Source organism: Balaenoptera ricei, chromosome 2, assembly GCF_028023285.1.
Source record: "Balaenoptera ricei isolate mBalRic1 chromosome 2, mBalRic1.hap2, whole genome shotgun sequence".
Classification (NCBI taxonomy): domain Eukaryota; kingdom Metazoa; phylum Chordata; class Mammalia; order Artiodactyla; family Balaenopteridae; genus Balaenoptera; species Balaenoptera ricei.
In genome coordinates this window covers 142,751,185-142,763,477 of record NC_082640.1, presented here as the reverse complement: position 1 = coordinate 142,763,477, position 12,293 = coordinate 142,751,185, and the positions used below count along the sequence as shown (strand labels likewise).

General features: G+C 39.2%; 1 protein-coding gene across 6 annotated transcripts in view; it reads right to left on the bottom strand.

Moving 5' to 3' along the window:
* The window catches only part of FBXO34 (F-box protein 34), a 103,489-nt gene extending 93,171 nt beyond the window's left edge, over positions 1-10,318 (bottom strand). For 4 of the 6 annotated variants that reach the window (XR_009500915.1, XM_059914278.1, XM_059914280.1 and 1 more), the window contains exon 1: positions 10,176-10,265. The gene's annotated coding sequence lies outside the window, so the exon portion shown is untranslated. Of the gene's footprint in view, positions 1-10,175 lie in introns of all 6 variants that reach the window. The other 2 variants (XM_059914277.1, XM_059914279.1) reach the window with 2 other exon arrangements.
* Between the last annotated feature and the right edge of the window lie 1,975 nt (positions 10,319-12,293).

Here is a 12,293-nt window from a genome sequence, read left to right as displayed (position 1 = left end):
TCCTATAAAGATTTCAGCAACATAGACTAAATGAACATTCAAATGTAGAAGGCTCAAAGTAAGCATAGAATTAACATTTGGTGAACTGAACACTAACAGTTTAGAAACAAAGACAATGCACATGGAAATGAAATTAAGCTTTACTTCTCTGAATAAGATATCTACACTAAAAGCATACAAATGACAAATTTCTTAAAAACTGAGTAATTATACTGAGGTTCATTAATGAAGGCTTGACTTTTTCCAAAGGGGGAAAAAACAGATCTGCTATCTGCCAAGAACATTAAATTGAAATCTTCAAAAGTGGTACTGCTATTACCTTAGTAAACCAGTAACACTAATATCCTTTACAAGTAGAAAGGTGAGAAGTTATGCTCATTGTTTTTGAAAAATTGGAAAGGGAAAAGGTAAAGATTAATTTCCTCCTAACTTCTCCTGAACTATCAATTTGGAGGAAAGAAAAATGGACCAATCAAATTAATTTCATATAATATTCTCAAAGAATACGAAATAAACAGCATAAACACAAGGATAGGGGTTACTCAGATTCAATTCTAACAAATTATTACTTGATTCTATAGGAAACAATGATCAGTAATTGTCAGACCAGTCCTTAAGGGACTTACTCAAAAAGCCAAAATCTTAAGAATTCCATTGGACTATCAACTGTGGTCAAGAGGTAACATGTATCTAAATCAGAGCCATTTAACAGAGAAAGACTCAACAGGTGTTTGGTAAAAGAAATGCCTGGAAACACTGGGAACACATGAAAAGACCTTTAATAAAATGAAACCATAATATTTAAGTAACCCAACAAATGAGTTGGCAAGCAAATTTTAATCTCCAAAATTAATCATATCTTTTAAAGAGGCATAGTCCCCTTCTTTCCATGTCCCCTAAAAAGGGAAAATCCATGACATTTTAATAAAGGAACAATTCTTTAAAAAGGCTTTACAACTCCTCATTCTCTACTAAAATAGAACAATTAAAATTCAAGCAGAATAGGGAATTCCCTGGCCATCCAGTGATTAGAACTCCGCGTTTCCACTGCAGGGGGCATGGGTTCCATCCCTGGTCAGGGAACTTAAGATCCTTCAAGCTGCATGGCACAGCCAAAAAAAAAAAAAAAAAAAAAAATTCAAGCAGTATAGACAAGATAGTCAAGGTTGTTGATTCACAAAATAAAACAAGGTAACAACTACAGTAAAAATCAAGTAACTTTTTGGTAATATACACAAAAATATTAGGTAACGGAGAACATTTTTAATACAGAGGCTTGGGACTTCCCTGGTGGCGCAGTGGTTGAGAGTCCGCCTGCCAGTGCAGGGGACACGTGTTCGGTCCCTGGTCCGGGAGGATCCCACATGCCGCGGAGCAGTTCAGCCCGTGCGCCACAACTACCGAGCCTGTGCTCTAGAGCCCGTGAGCCACAATTGCTGAAGCCCGCGCGCCTGGAGCCCGTGCTCTGCAACAAAAGAAGCCACTGCAATGAGAGGCCCATGCACCGCTATGAGGAGTGGCCCCCGCTCTCCACAACTGGAGAAAGCCCACGCGCAGCAACAAAGACCCAACACAGCCAAAAATAAATAAATAAAAAATTCTTAAAAAAAAAAAAAAAAATACAGAGGCTAAGCCCCTAGATCAAATAAAGAAGAGAGGAAATAATTCATCTGTTAGATTCAGAAACAAAACAATAACTAACATGGCTAAAGTTTTCACTTAAATTCCAAGGCCATGAAATTTTTAAACATCAGTAGTTTAAAAATGTGTTATACAGTCATTTTTAAGTGCAAAAATATGTTATACTATATAGTCTTAAAATATATGCAACTAGAATGTAAAATTATGTTTTAATATACAACCTCCTACTAATACAAACAAAAATGTGGATTTTCCAGAAAAGTTAGTATTTATCTGGACTTTAATAATCAATTCTATTAATGATATCTGCCATACGGCAGGGGAACCCACAAGGTGTTAAGATAAACAATAAAAAGACAAAAGAATAAATTCTTAAATTTAAGACTGGTACTTGCCAAAGAATACATAGATCTGTAAACAGTGCTAAGAGAAAAAGTGACAGAAGTTAACTAGTGCACTGAGCATAATGCCTGGAGTATAAAACATGTTACCCTTTTTTTCAGTAGGTGAATAAATACACAGGCCTTGAAATTCCACAAGTTAAAAATGGTGGTATATAACCATTTTATCAAGCTAACTACATAGCATGTTAAATAAAACATAGGCAAAGAAAATGTCAAATGAAAGATAGGATTCCTAAAGCATAAAGCTATAGACCTTCTATGGACTTTTCAGGATCCCTTTTCATAGTCCTTGCAGTATCCCAAATAAGCTTCACTACTGTGATGATGGTATAGCTCTTCAACAAGAATACAGCCTGAACCAGAGAAACCTATCCCCAAAGGTTGAAGTGGTGTGTAGAAAGTACCTAGAACCTCCAGAGAACAATTCTGATGACTGAACTTGAAATCAAATCTCTTGCCCTACTTTGGAAACAAGCTTGCCTCTCCTGGTTCCTGGACAAGAGACCAAATGTGTCCTTTGAGACTTCCTTACCAAACTCAAATTTCATCTTCAGAAACTCCAGCTTAATCAATAATTCCCTACAGTAGTTCCAAGAGTGATTTCAGAGCTTCAGATAGACTATTTTTATATTATTAATTATTTAAAATACATTATTTTTAAATTTTTTAATTTTCAAGAAGCAAATGAACACTTTAATACACAAAGTCCTATAACTGAATCTGCTAGAAGGTGTCTAAGTTAAACAGAAAAATAGAAAAAAAAATTTTTTTTTTAATTTAAAGGTACAACTTTAAATAGCCCAGGTATGTCCTTAAAGATAAGGGGAAAAAGCTAAGCCTTCAATTATGTGTCTACAATTTTGGGATATAAGATATGAAAGCTTAGAATTTAGTAGAGAAGATTAATACACATGAAACAAAGAGTAATAAATAATGGTATACAATGAAGTGTTAAAGTGCTAAGTGGCTAAGTACTCAATTTGGGATGTCTATAAACTCAGATGAGGGGGGAAATTATCTTTACTTTCAGTAACCTCCAACTGAAATTTAGCATTTCCTTCTATTGGGAATTCAGTCAGACCACAATAATATTAACAGTATCTGCCACTGTCAGTAATAGAAATCATAGATATTTTCCTATCACACAATCATAAGTTGCAGACACCTCCAAACAGTGATAATGTTCATCATTACTTGGAAATTATTAGACCCACGCTAAATCTTATTATTTAATACAGAAGCACATGTTACTATCTCATAATTTAAAAAAATATTTTGATAACTGTATTTTAATGTAACTGGTTTTCTTTGTAATCCTATGTAATTTAAAAATACTACTCAGAAAACGGGTCCTATAGGCTTCAGACTGCCAAAGGTGTCTATGGAGCAAAAACTGTCAAGAGCCCTGCCCTACAGCTTCTATAGAAGCACTCTCCTTCCCCACCTCTGGATTTGATGGCATAAGGATGTAGAGCTTGAGGTGCTGACAAACACACTGTAACCACAAAGGGACAACACCATGGAAGCAGAGCTTATTAAATAAAGGAAATAAGAAGAAGATGAGATTCTGACCACCTAAGTACAAGTGGATCAAGCTTCATCTTTGGTCTTTTTAGTACTACAAGCCAGTAAATTCGATTCGGTTCTCTGTTATACTCACTACACTCAACATCTAAATGGTACAGCTGATTGCAATAGTTTCTATCTCAGGAAACCAGAGCAATACCCATTTCTTGGCATAGCAACAGCAAAATTACAAAAGGATTCACTTTACCACCATTAGGGAATCTGGGGAAAATGAGTTTAGTTTTTCACAAACTAAGTGTGCTGAAGTCTCACTCAATACTCACTCCAATCTACTCTCACATGGACTTCCTATTTTACAGAAGCTGCATAGCTAAAAACTACATTTTCCAGATGCCTTTGAAGCAAAGGTTTCACCTAAGACCTAAGTGTGTCCAAGCAGACCACTTAAGATATAGAGAGCAGAAAGTAGCATGCAATGATGTTACTGCCCAAGGAAGTTAAAATTTCTGCCACATACGGTGGTCCGTAATGGCAGTAGCTCCCTTATCAGGCAAGTTCTACAGTGTCTGTGGTGTTTGTTCTAGAAGTTCAGTCTAATCTGTTCATTCAGCCTACTCAACATTTACCTATCTCTTTCTTAATAAATCCCATTTGCTACAACCACTTAGAGCAAATGCTCTTGCTACAGATTCTTGAAAAATAAATACAAAGTAAACATGGATGTAAAAAAAAGCAGCATCTGTGTGATGAACTTGGAGATTGGGATTGACATATATACACTAATATGTATAAAATGGATAATTAATTAAGAACCTGCTGTATAATAAATAAATTTCAAAAATTCAAAAAAAAAAAAAAGTAGTATCCTATTGGCAGTTAGAAACCTAACAAGAGTTAACAGCTTATGGATACAGATATAGGCTTGACCTGGAAAGCATTATAATTGAGAAGCCCTAAGAGCTAAGGGCCAGATTACAAGGAGCACAACAAAGAGTCAAGAACAGAGCTTAGACAGACTCAAGATATAGAGAACAAACTAGTGGCTACCAACTGGGGGTGGGGGAGTAAGAGTTGTAAACTATTAGGTATAAAATGAGCTACAAGGATATATTGTACAATGTGGGGAATATAGCCAATATTTTATAATAACTATAAATGGACTATAACCTTTAAAAATTGTGAATTACTATATTGTACACCTGTTAATATTGTACAGCAACTATAATTAAAAAAAAAAAAGAGAGAGAACAGAGCTTTAGATAGTTTGGATCTGGAAGAGAAAGAATTGCCAGCCAAGCTGATAAATCAGAAGAAATCAGAGATAGGCAAAGAACCGAGAGGAGAGAATTCAAAAAATGAAGGTGTCTTCTGTACAACTAAATACCAAAGATGACAAATAGGCTAAGAATTTAGCTAAAAGATCCGTTTTTCACATTACTTCCTTTCTCAAAGATTGTCCTGGGTAAAAAATAATGCTCAAACTCCCTCCATAATTGGGTCCCTTGTCTGCTGCTGCAGCTTCATACCATAACTTTTTCTTTTTCTTTGTTTCTTTTAATACCATACTTTTAATCAGTCTTTTTTAAATAAATAAATAAATAAAACCTCTTCTCCAGATCCCAAAATAAACGTCCAATCCAAGGCCCACACCTAGGAAACTTTGTCTGGCAGTCCCAGTTGCCTCCTCTGAATTCATGTAACATTTATTTATCAGACACCTAATTAAAATCCAAACTAAATTATAAGCTTAAAGAGAGCAGGGGCTATGTTCTTCATTTCTTTATATTCTGAACACCCAGCATAATGCCACTCAAATGCACTGCTAACAGCTAGGCCCTTTCAACAGGTAGTTTCAAAAGGGTGGAAGTAAGATTGCAGGAGATTAAAAATTTAATTAAATTGACTTGGAAGGTGAACAAAGAAACCTTCCGTAGAAATGGTAATGTTCTGTATCTTGACAGAGTTATGGGTTAAATAGATGTATGAACTTGTCCAAACTAAGGGACAAGTTAAACTATTTGTTTACTTATTTAATAAGTAAACAAATAGTTCATGATAGGCATGCAAAAGTATTTACTGGTAAAGTATACTTACTTTGAAATACAACCAAAATATAAGATGCATTGATAAATACATAGAGGGTAGAATGAATGGATAAATAGATAAGCAAATAGAGCAAAATAAGAATTACAGAATCTACATTGTGGATATTTAGATATTCATATTCAATGTATAAACAGTTCTTGCAACTTTTCTGTGATTGAAATTTTCATGATAAAATGTTAGGGGAAAAAAGCAGAGTGGAAATAATGTGAGGCTCACATTATTTCAGAAGTTTGTCAATTAAAGGATTGACCTTAGAGAAGAAAAGGAAGGTATATATACATGCCTCTGAGAGAGGGATGTCTGGATTGTTCCTCTTCTCTCTACCTCTAGTCTTAGACTGCCTATACAGACTAGTTCTGGCCTTGAGTGCTTGCTCTTGCCTGAAAGAAAATGCTCACTCACTAAGCTCCCTTCATTCTAGCACAATCCAAACCTGTGGAGCCTGACCCCTTTGTCTGTCTTGGGCTATGATAATCTGTTCCCTATTCTTTTTACCTGAGCTTCTAATACCTCCTTAACTGACCTTTAGACAAAACCTCTGGCCAATCTGCATAACATAAATGGTTCATCCTCTTGGTCCAATTCTTGCCCTTCAGACCCATGGCCCCCACAGCAAGGGAATGTTAAAACAACGGTCACACAGTCCCTGGCTGAGGACCAGGCAGAGAGGTACTCAAAACATGTTTGTTAGATGAATAAAACCCATGCCTGATAATATAATACATACATAAATAGAGCTTAGTTTCACATTTAAATCTACATTGTGCTGAGGGTTGAAAATGTGTGTGCTAAGTTCCTGGAGTTGAACATTTAAAAAGGGAAGATCTGGAGCCTCTTCTGTGGAGAGCAAACCAGAAGACAGAGCTGGAAACGGAAGGTTGATAAACTCTTTCAACTGACGTTAAGAAACACCTACATTTAAATTATTAATGCTTTTCCCAGATAATACAGTACGTTCATCAGCTTCAAAGTGCCATAAACATGAACTACAGGGGGAAAGATAAATTATGCAACAGTAAGAATTGATATGAATTCAATTTCCAATGACCTAAATGCACTTGGGAGTTAATTTGCTTTTTGTTACTGTAGCTTCCAAAGGACTGCAGATTATGCACTTGCTGAATTTTGCCTTTGTCACACATGACCTAACAAGGAAGGCATTCATTCTACCATAGTAGCTTCTCTCAAGTATCTGGTTCTAAACAGCTGCAAATTTTGGAAGATAACACTGAATGATGTTTCTAACCATTAGTACGTTCTCTCCCCAACAAATATGAAAACAAGATTAAGGTTTACTAGAGTATCAAAACTGCAAATTAAACTGGCTGAGCATAAATTTATTAGAAAATAAAGTAGAAAATTTGTACAAGAATTTAAATTCTAGATGTTATGTTAATAGAATTGATCCAATAAACATATCCTAAAGAATTTCTAAAATACAGCACTTTCATTGTTCACATTTGCTTTTATCTGTCAGAAAGATGCTGTATCACTAATGACTGGCTGATATAGTCCCTTAAATGCTGTAACTGGATAAAATGACAAAATATTTCAAAATAATACCGATCTCAAATAAATTTCCATTTATGAGAAGTAAAAGCTGCTTCCTAGACCCAAAACTGCTAGGCCTGGGTGAAAAATAACCTGCCAAAAGTAGAAACAAACTGTAAAAATGTTTCAGAGTGTTATGTGTTACGGCTGGTTAAACGGTTATACAACTAAACAAAGAAGCTGGTTTTTTTACACCTGTCATTGTTCCTAGGTCATATAAGAATACATGAAGACATTTATTCTCCACCTATCAACTCATTTTTTTAAAATAAATTTATTTATTTATTTTTTGGCTGTGTTGGGTCTTCGTTGCTGCGCGTGGGCTTTCTCTAGTTGCGGCAAGCGGGAGCTACTCTTCGATGCAGTGCAAGGGCTTCTCACTGCGGTGGCTTCTCTCTTCTCTCGTTGTGGAGCACGGGTTCTAGGCACGTGGGCTTCAGTAGTTGTGGCACACGGGCTCAGCAGTTGTGGTGCACAGGTTTAGTCGCTCCACGGCATGTGGGATCTTCCCAGACCAGAGATCAAACCCGTGTCCCCTGCATTGGCAGGTGGATTCTCAACCACTGCGCCACTAGGGAAGCCCCTATCAACTCATTTTCCATACAAAAAAATCATAACTGCTAAACACCACAGAGGAGGAAAAATTGTACTGCCAAGGAGAAGCTATTTTATTATCAGCATTTATATGTCTTTCAACTCACATGTAGTTTGACTTTCACCATATACCCTAGTACATTTAATTTACACAGATCCACGTAGCCTCCCCCAGAAAGGCTCCCTGGAAAAGACACACGCAAGTGTCCTTTCTGTACCTCCTTCAACTTCATTACATAATATCTTGTCATGATCCTTTCACTATAAAGAGTAGGTTGATTAACACCCTCAAAATCAGCAATTTCATGTTAATTTGGTACTTATCAGTCTTGAGGATCCAAAAACCCAAATTTTGTCTTTAGAGCCTTAACACTGTCACCACACGATTCCTAATTTCTTAAAATAAATATATATATAAAATAATTTTCAAGTACTGCACACAATGCTATAGAATTTCCAAAGTACAGTGAGCATTAAAATGAGATTTACAGGAACACCTTGTTTTGTAAACTTCCAGTCAAATCTAATGGTAATTAACAAGGGTAAATTTTTGCTTTCATTTTCTACAAAAAATGTAGTAACAGAGCATGACTTCCACCAGCATGTTGATGCAGAATCTAGACAGACAATACCTTATCAATAACCTTTAAAGAGCAAATGAGAGAAAGCAGTATTAACAACAAAAAACCCCTAACATTACAAGTCAAGGTCAGTGGGGACGGGCTGAGGACTCCTATCCAAGCTTCCTGCTGAAGACACTAAATTGTAATTATGCTTCAATTTTAAGCCATCTACCTCTCAAACTAGATCCTATTTAAATGATTTTATAGAGAGGAAGAAATGATGAGCAAAAGTACTGATATGCTGCAATACCTGAAGAGAGTCATTAATGGCAGGTGACTAGCTTCTCTTCTGGCCTGATCTCTTTTGGAAGAAAAGCAATATTCATAGGCAGGGCATTTTTTAATATTCTGTAGTTTCATATTTGAAAGCATTACAGACAAAATATTAGTTACTTGTCCAGGCAAGCAGTCCTGGTATATGTTATTATACTGTTACAGCCCAGTCTTAGTAAGAAAACAAGGAAAATCCTTGTTGTTGAGCTATAACCGTAGGAAACCCTCAATTATCCATGGACAGGGACAACCTGGATAAATTAAATCCCCAGGTAATTATTATTTAAGAAGAACGTTGGATTAATTCAGAACTCCTCCTCCCCTCTTTACAAAAGAAAAAGTTGACTTAAAATCCCCTCTCTCTCTTCCAGACCACTAACCAAAAAAGCAAATAGGCAGATAAATGATTTCAAAATTGTCTAGCAAAAAAGAGTAAGGCAAATAATTATCAGCACTCGAATTGGTTCTATTTTTTCCAGCAATTCCAATCACAAGCCATCAAACTATGAGTTTAGCTTTCTGAAATGCATTTACATTAAACACCCACCCATCCACCCCCCACAAAAAAAAAATCCCTCCTGATTGAGATTTTCCTAAATCAAATGGGTCTTATTGAACTGTACTAACAATGTTCGAAATGGAAGTTAAAGAACTTAACAACTATTACATTAAAATTGTAAAATGCTGATATCGAACAACTTTCGATTCAAAATCTCTGCTATGCTAGGCGTTGACAGAAGCTTTAACTTCCTTTTTCTCCCCTCCGGGTCCTCCCGGCCCTTCCGCGTGTCAAGCTCCCCGCCGGGGTCTGCAGTGACATCACAGCCCATCTCTTGGAAACCCCTGACGTCACAGACACACTGAACCACAGCACTATGACTTCATCGGGACTGGGGCGGAACCGCAGTCGACTTGCGCCAGCCCGGAGGCTAGAGAAGCTTCCGAGCCTCGGTCCTGCCAGGTCCCCGAAGAAGGTTAAGGACAGGCGCCAGCTCACCTGCGCTGGGACGGGTTAGGACGGAGCGGTCGAGCCCCGGCGGGTGCGACCGGGCGAGGCTACCCCCACCCAGGGCCCGACTTCCTCACCGGCCGCCGGTCCCGGGGGTGGGAGAGCCGACCTGGAGCCTCCCCACGGCCTATCCCGGATCTCCTCCGCTTCAGCCCTGACCCGGGACCCCACTCCCGCCCGCCGGCCCGCCCGACCCTCCGTGCCCCGCGGGGGCGCTCAGCGCCCGGCCCGTGTGCGGGCAGAGGACGCCCCCGGACGAGGTGCGGGCCGCCGGGTCCCTGCCCCAGACCGAGCCCCGGACCGGCGGGCGGCGCCCCCGCCCCCACCCGCCCGGCGCCCCGAGAGCGCAGGCGGCCGGCGGGAGGGGGCGGGGAGCGGCCACGGTGGCCGCCGCCAGACCCCGACCGCGCCGCTCTCGCGCCACGCCCCACCCCGGCCCAGACCCACCTGCGCTCCTGCCCCGGCCGGGGCCTGGCCCGGGGCTGCACACCGCGATACAGCGGCGGCGGCGGTTGGCCTGGCTCGCTCCCCACCGCTGAGGCGGACCGAGCGCCCAGCGCGGCGCGGCGGAGCCCAACGCTCGCCCCGAAACCCATTTGTTTGGCTAAAACGGCGTGACGTCACGCGCCGGCCCAATCGACGGTTGGCCAGGGGAGGGGCCGCGGAGCCAGGGAGTCGCAGCGCCCCTGCCGGGATTCTGCGGCACTTCGGACGCTGGGGGTGCGAAGAGTAGGGGACTTAAAAAGGGAGAACCGGGTGAGGCATCTTCGGGCCCCCAAGTGGTGAAGAGTGAAAGCTCGAGCAAGACCTGCAGAGAAAGCAATCAACCCCTCAGGCTAGCCAGAATGGTAGTAACGCCAGTGTTCAACAGCCAATAGACTTGACAAGTCTACTAATACTCATGGGTGGATGTGGAGCTATAAATGGTGTTAGATTACTGTTAGATAACCTAGTAGCCTTGAGTTCAAATTTTGCTTCTGCTACTGTCTGGGGAGGCTGGGCTTCAGAGTTCTCATTTGTAAAATGAAGGGGTTGAAAGAGTCCTTTATGTTATTCTTTTCTATGCAAATCATGGCAGGAATATCTACCAGCAAGCTGATAAACTTTGAGGTTGACAGTCTCAAAATGTGATCTTTAGAAGTTTAAGAGATTGTAAATGATGACTATAAGAAGTTTTTAGTATTTTACTTAATACTTTCAAATCAGAGTGCCAGTGAGGACCCTTTTACACTCAGCCTTTAAAATGCTAATTGCTTTCACTGTAAAAATAATTTTAACCACATCATAAAACATGAGAACAATAAAGAAAAAAAAATCCTTCACCCTAACACAGCCACTCAGCATTCAGCTTATTTTCTTTTAGACCTTTTGTCTCATGCATATGTATTTTACAATGTTGTGATCATAGTGTACACAAAATTTTGGATCCTGGTGGGTTTTGGGTTTTTTTGGTTTTGGGGGGGGTTTTTTTCTTCCATAACTATTTCTCCTATTTCTACATAAGCTTCATAAACACTTTAACAGCTACATAAAATTATATTAAGCGGACATACAAAATTTACCAAATTCTTTATTCTTGGACTTACTTATTTCCTTCCCTTTATGCCATTATAAAGAAACCATAGGACATTCTCATGAATGTAAATTTTTAAAGATAAATACCAAGAAATGAAATTTCTAGTTGAAAGAGTATCACCACTTTTATAGTTACTAATACAAACTGCCAAAATGCATTTTAAAAGGTTGTACCAAGTTTCATTTAAATCTGCAGCTTTGATTTTAGCCAGCCCTTTAAAAAAGTAGTTTGGTCCAGTTATAAAACTACTCTTTTTTTTTTTTAATTTACTTATTTATTTATTTTTGGCTGCATTGGGTCTTCATTGCTGTGCGTGGGCCTTCTCTATATGCAGTGAGCAGGGGCTACTCTTCGTTGCGTGTGCAGGCTTCTCGTTGAGGTGGCTTCTCTTGTTGCAGAGCACTGGCTCTAGGTGCGTGGGCTCAGTAGTTGTGGCCCACGGGCTCTAGAGCACAGGCTCAGTAGTTGTGGCGCACAGGCTTAGTTGCTCCGTGGCATATGGGATCTTCCCGGACCAGGGCTCAAACCCATGTCCCCTGCATTGGCAGGCGGATTCGTAACCACTGCGCCACCAGGGAAGCCCTATAACTACTCTTAAAATATATATTATAAAACTTTAATATCAAAAAATTAAATAAAATAAATATTTCCTATGATCTCACCACCAAGAAATAACCACGTAACACCTCCACCTAGACTTTTATCTGTATAGATAATTTTAATCAAAGTTGAAGGGGGTCATATTGTACATACTGGAATTAAACCATATGTCTTATTTAATATCTGATCAATATTAGCTCAATGTATCATGATCACTTGAACCTTCTTTATGTTTGACTCAAAGTTCAATCCATCCTCTCAGGTTCATCTCAAACACTGTCCTCAAAACCTCTTGATTATTTCAATGAATCAATAATTGATTCCTCTTCCCTTATGGCCCTTATTTTACTCCATGCACATCTTGCATATGTGTATTTAATACACCCTAC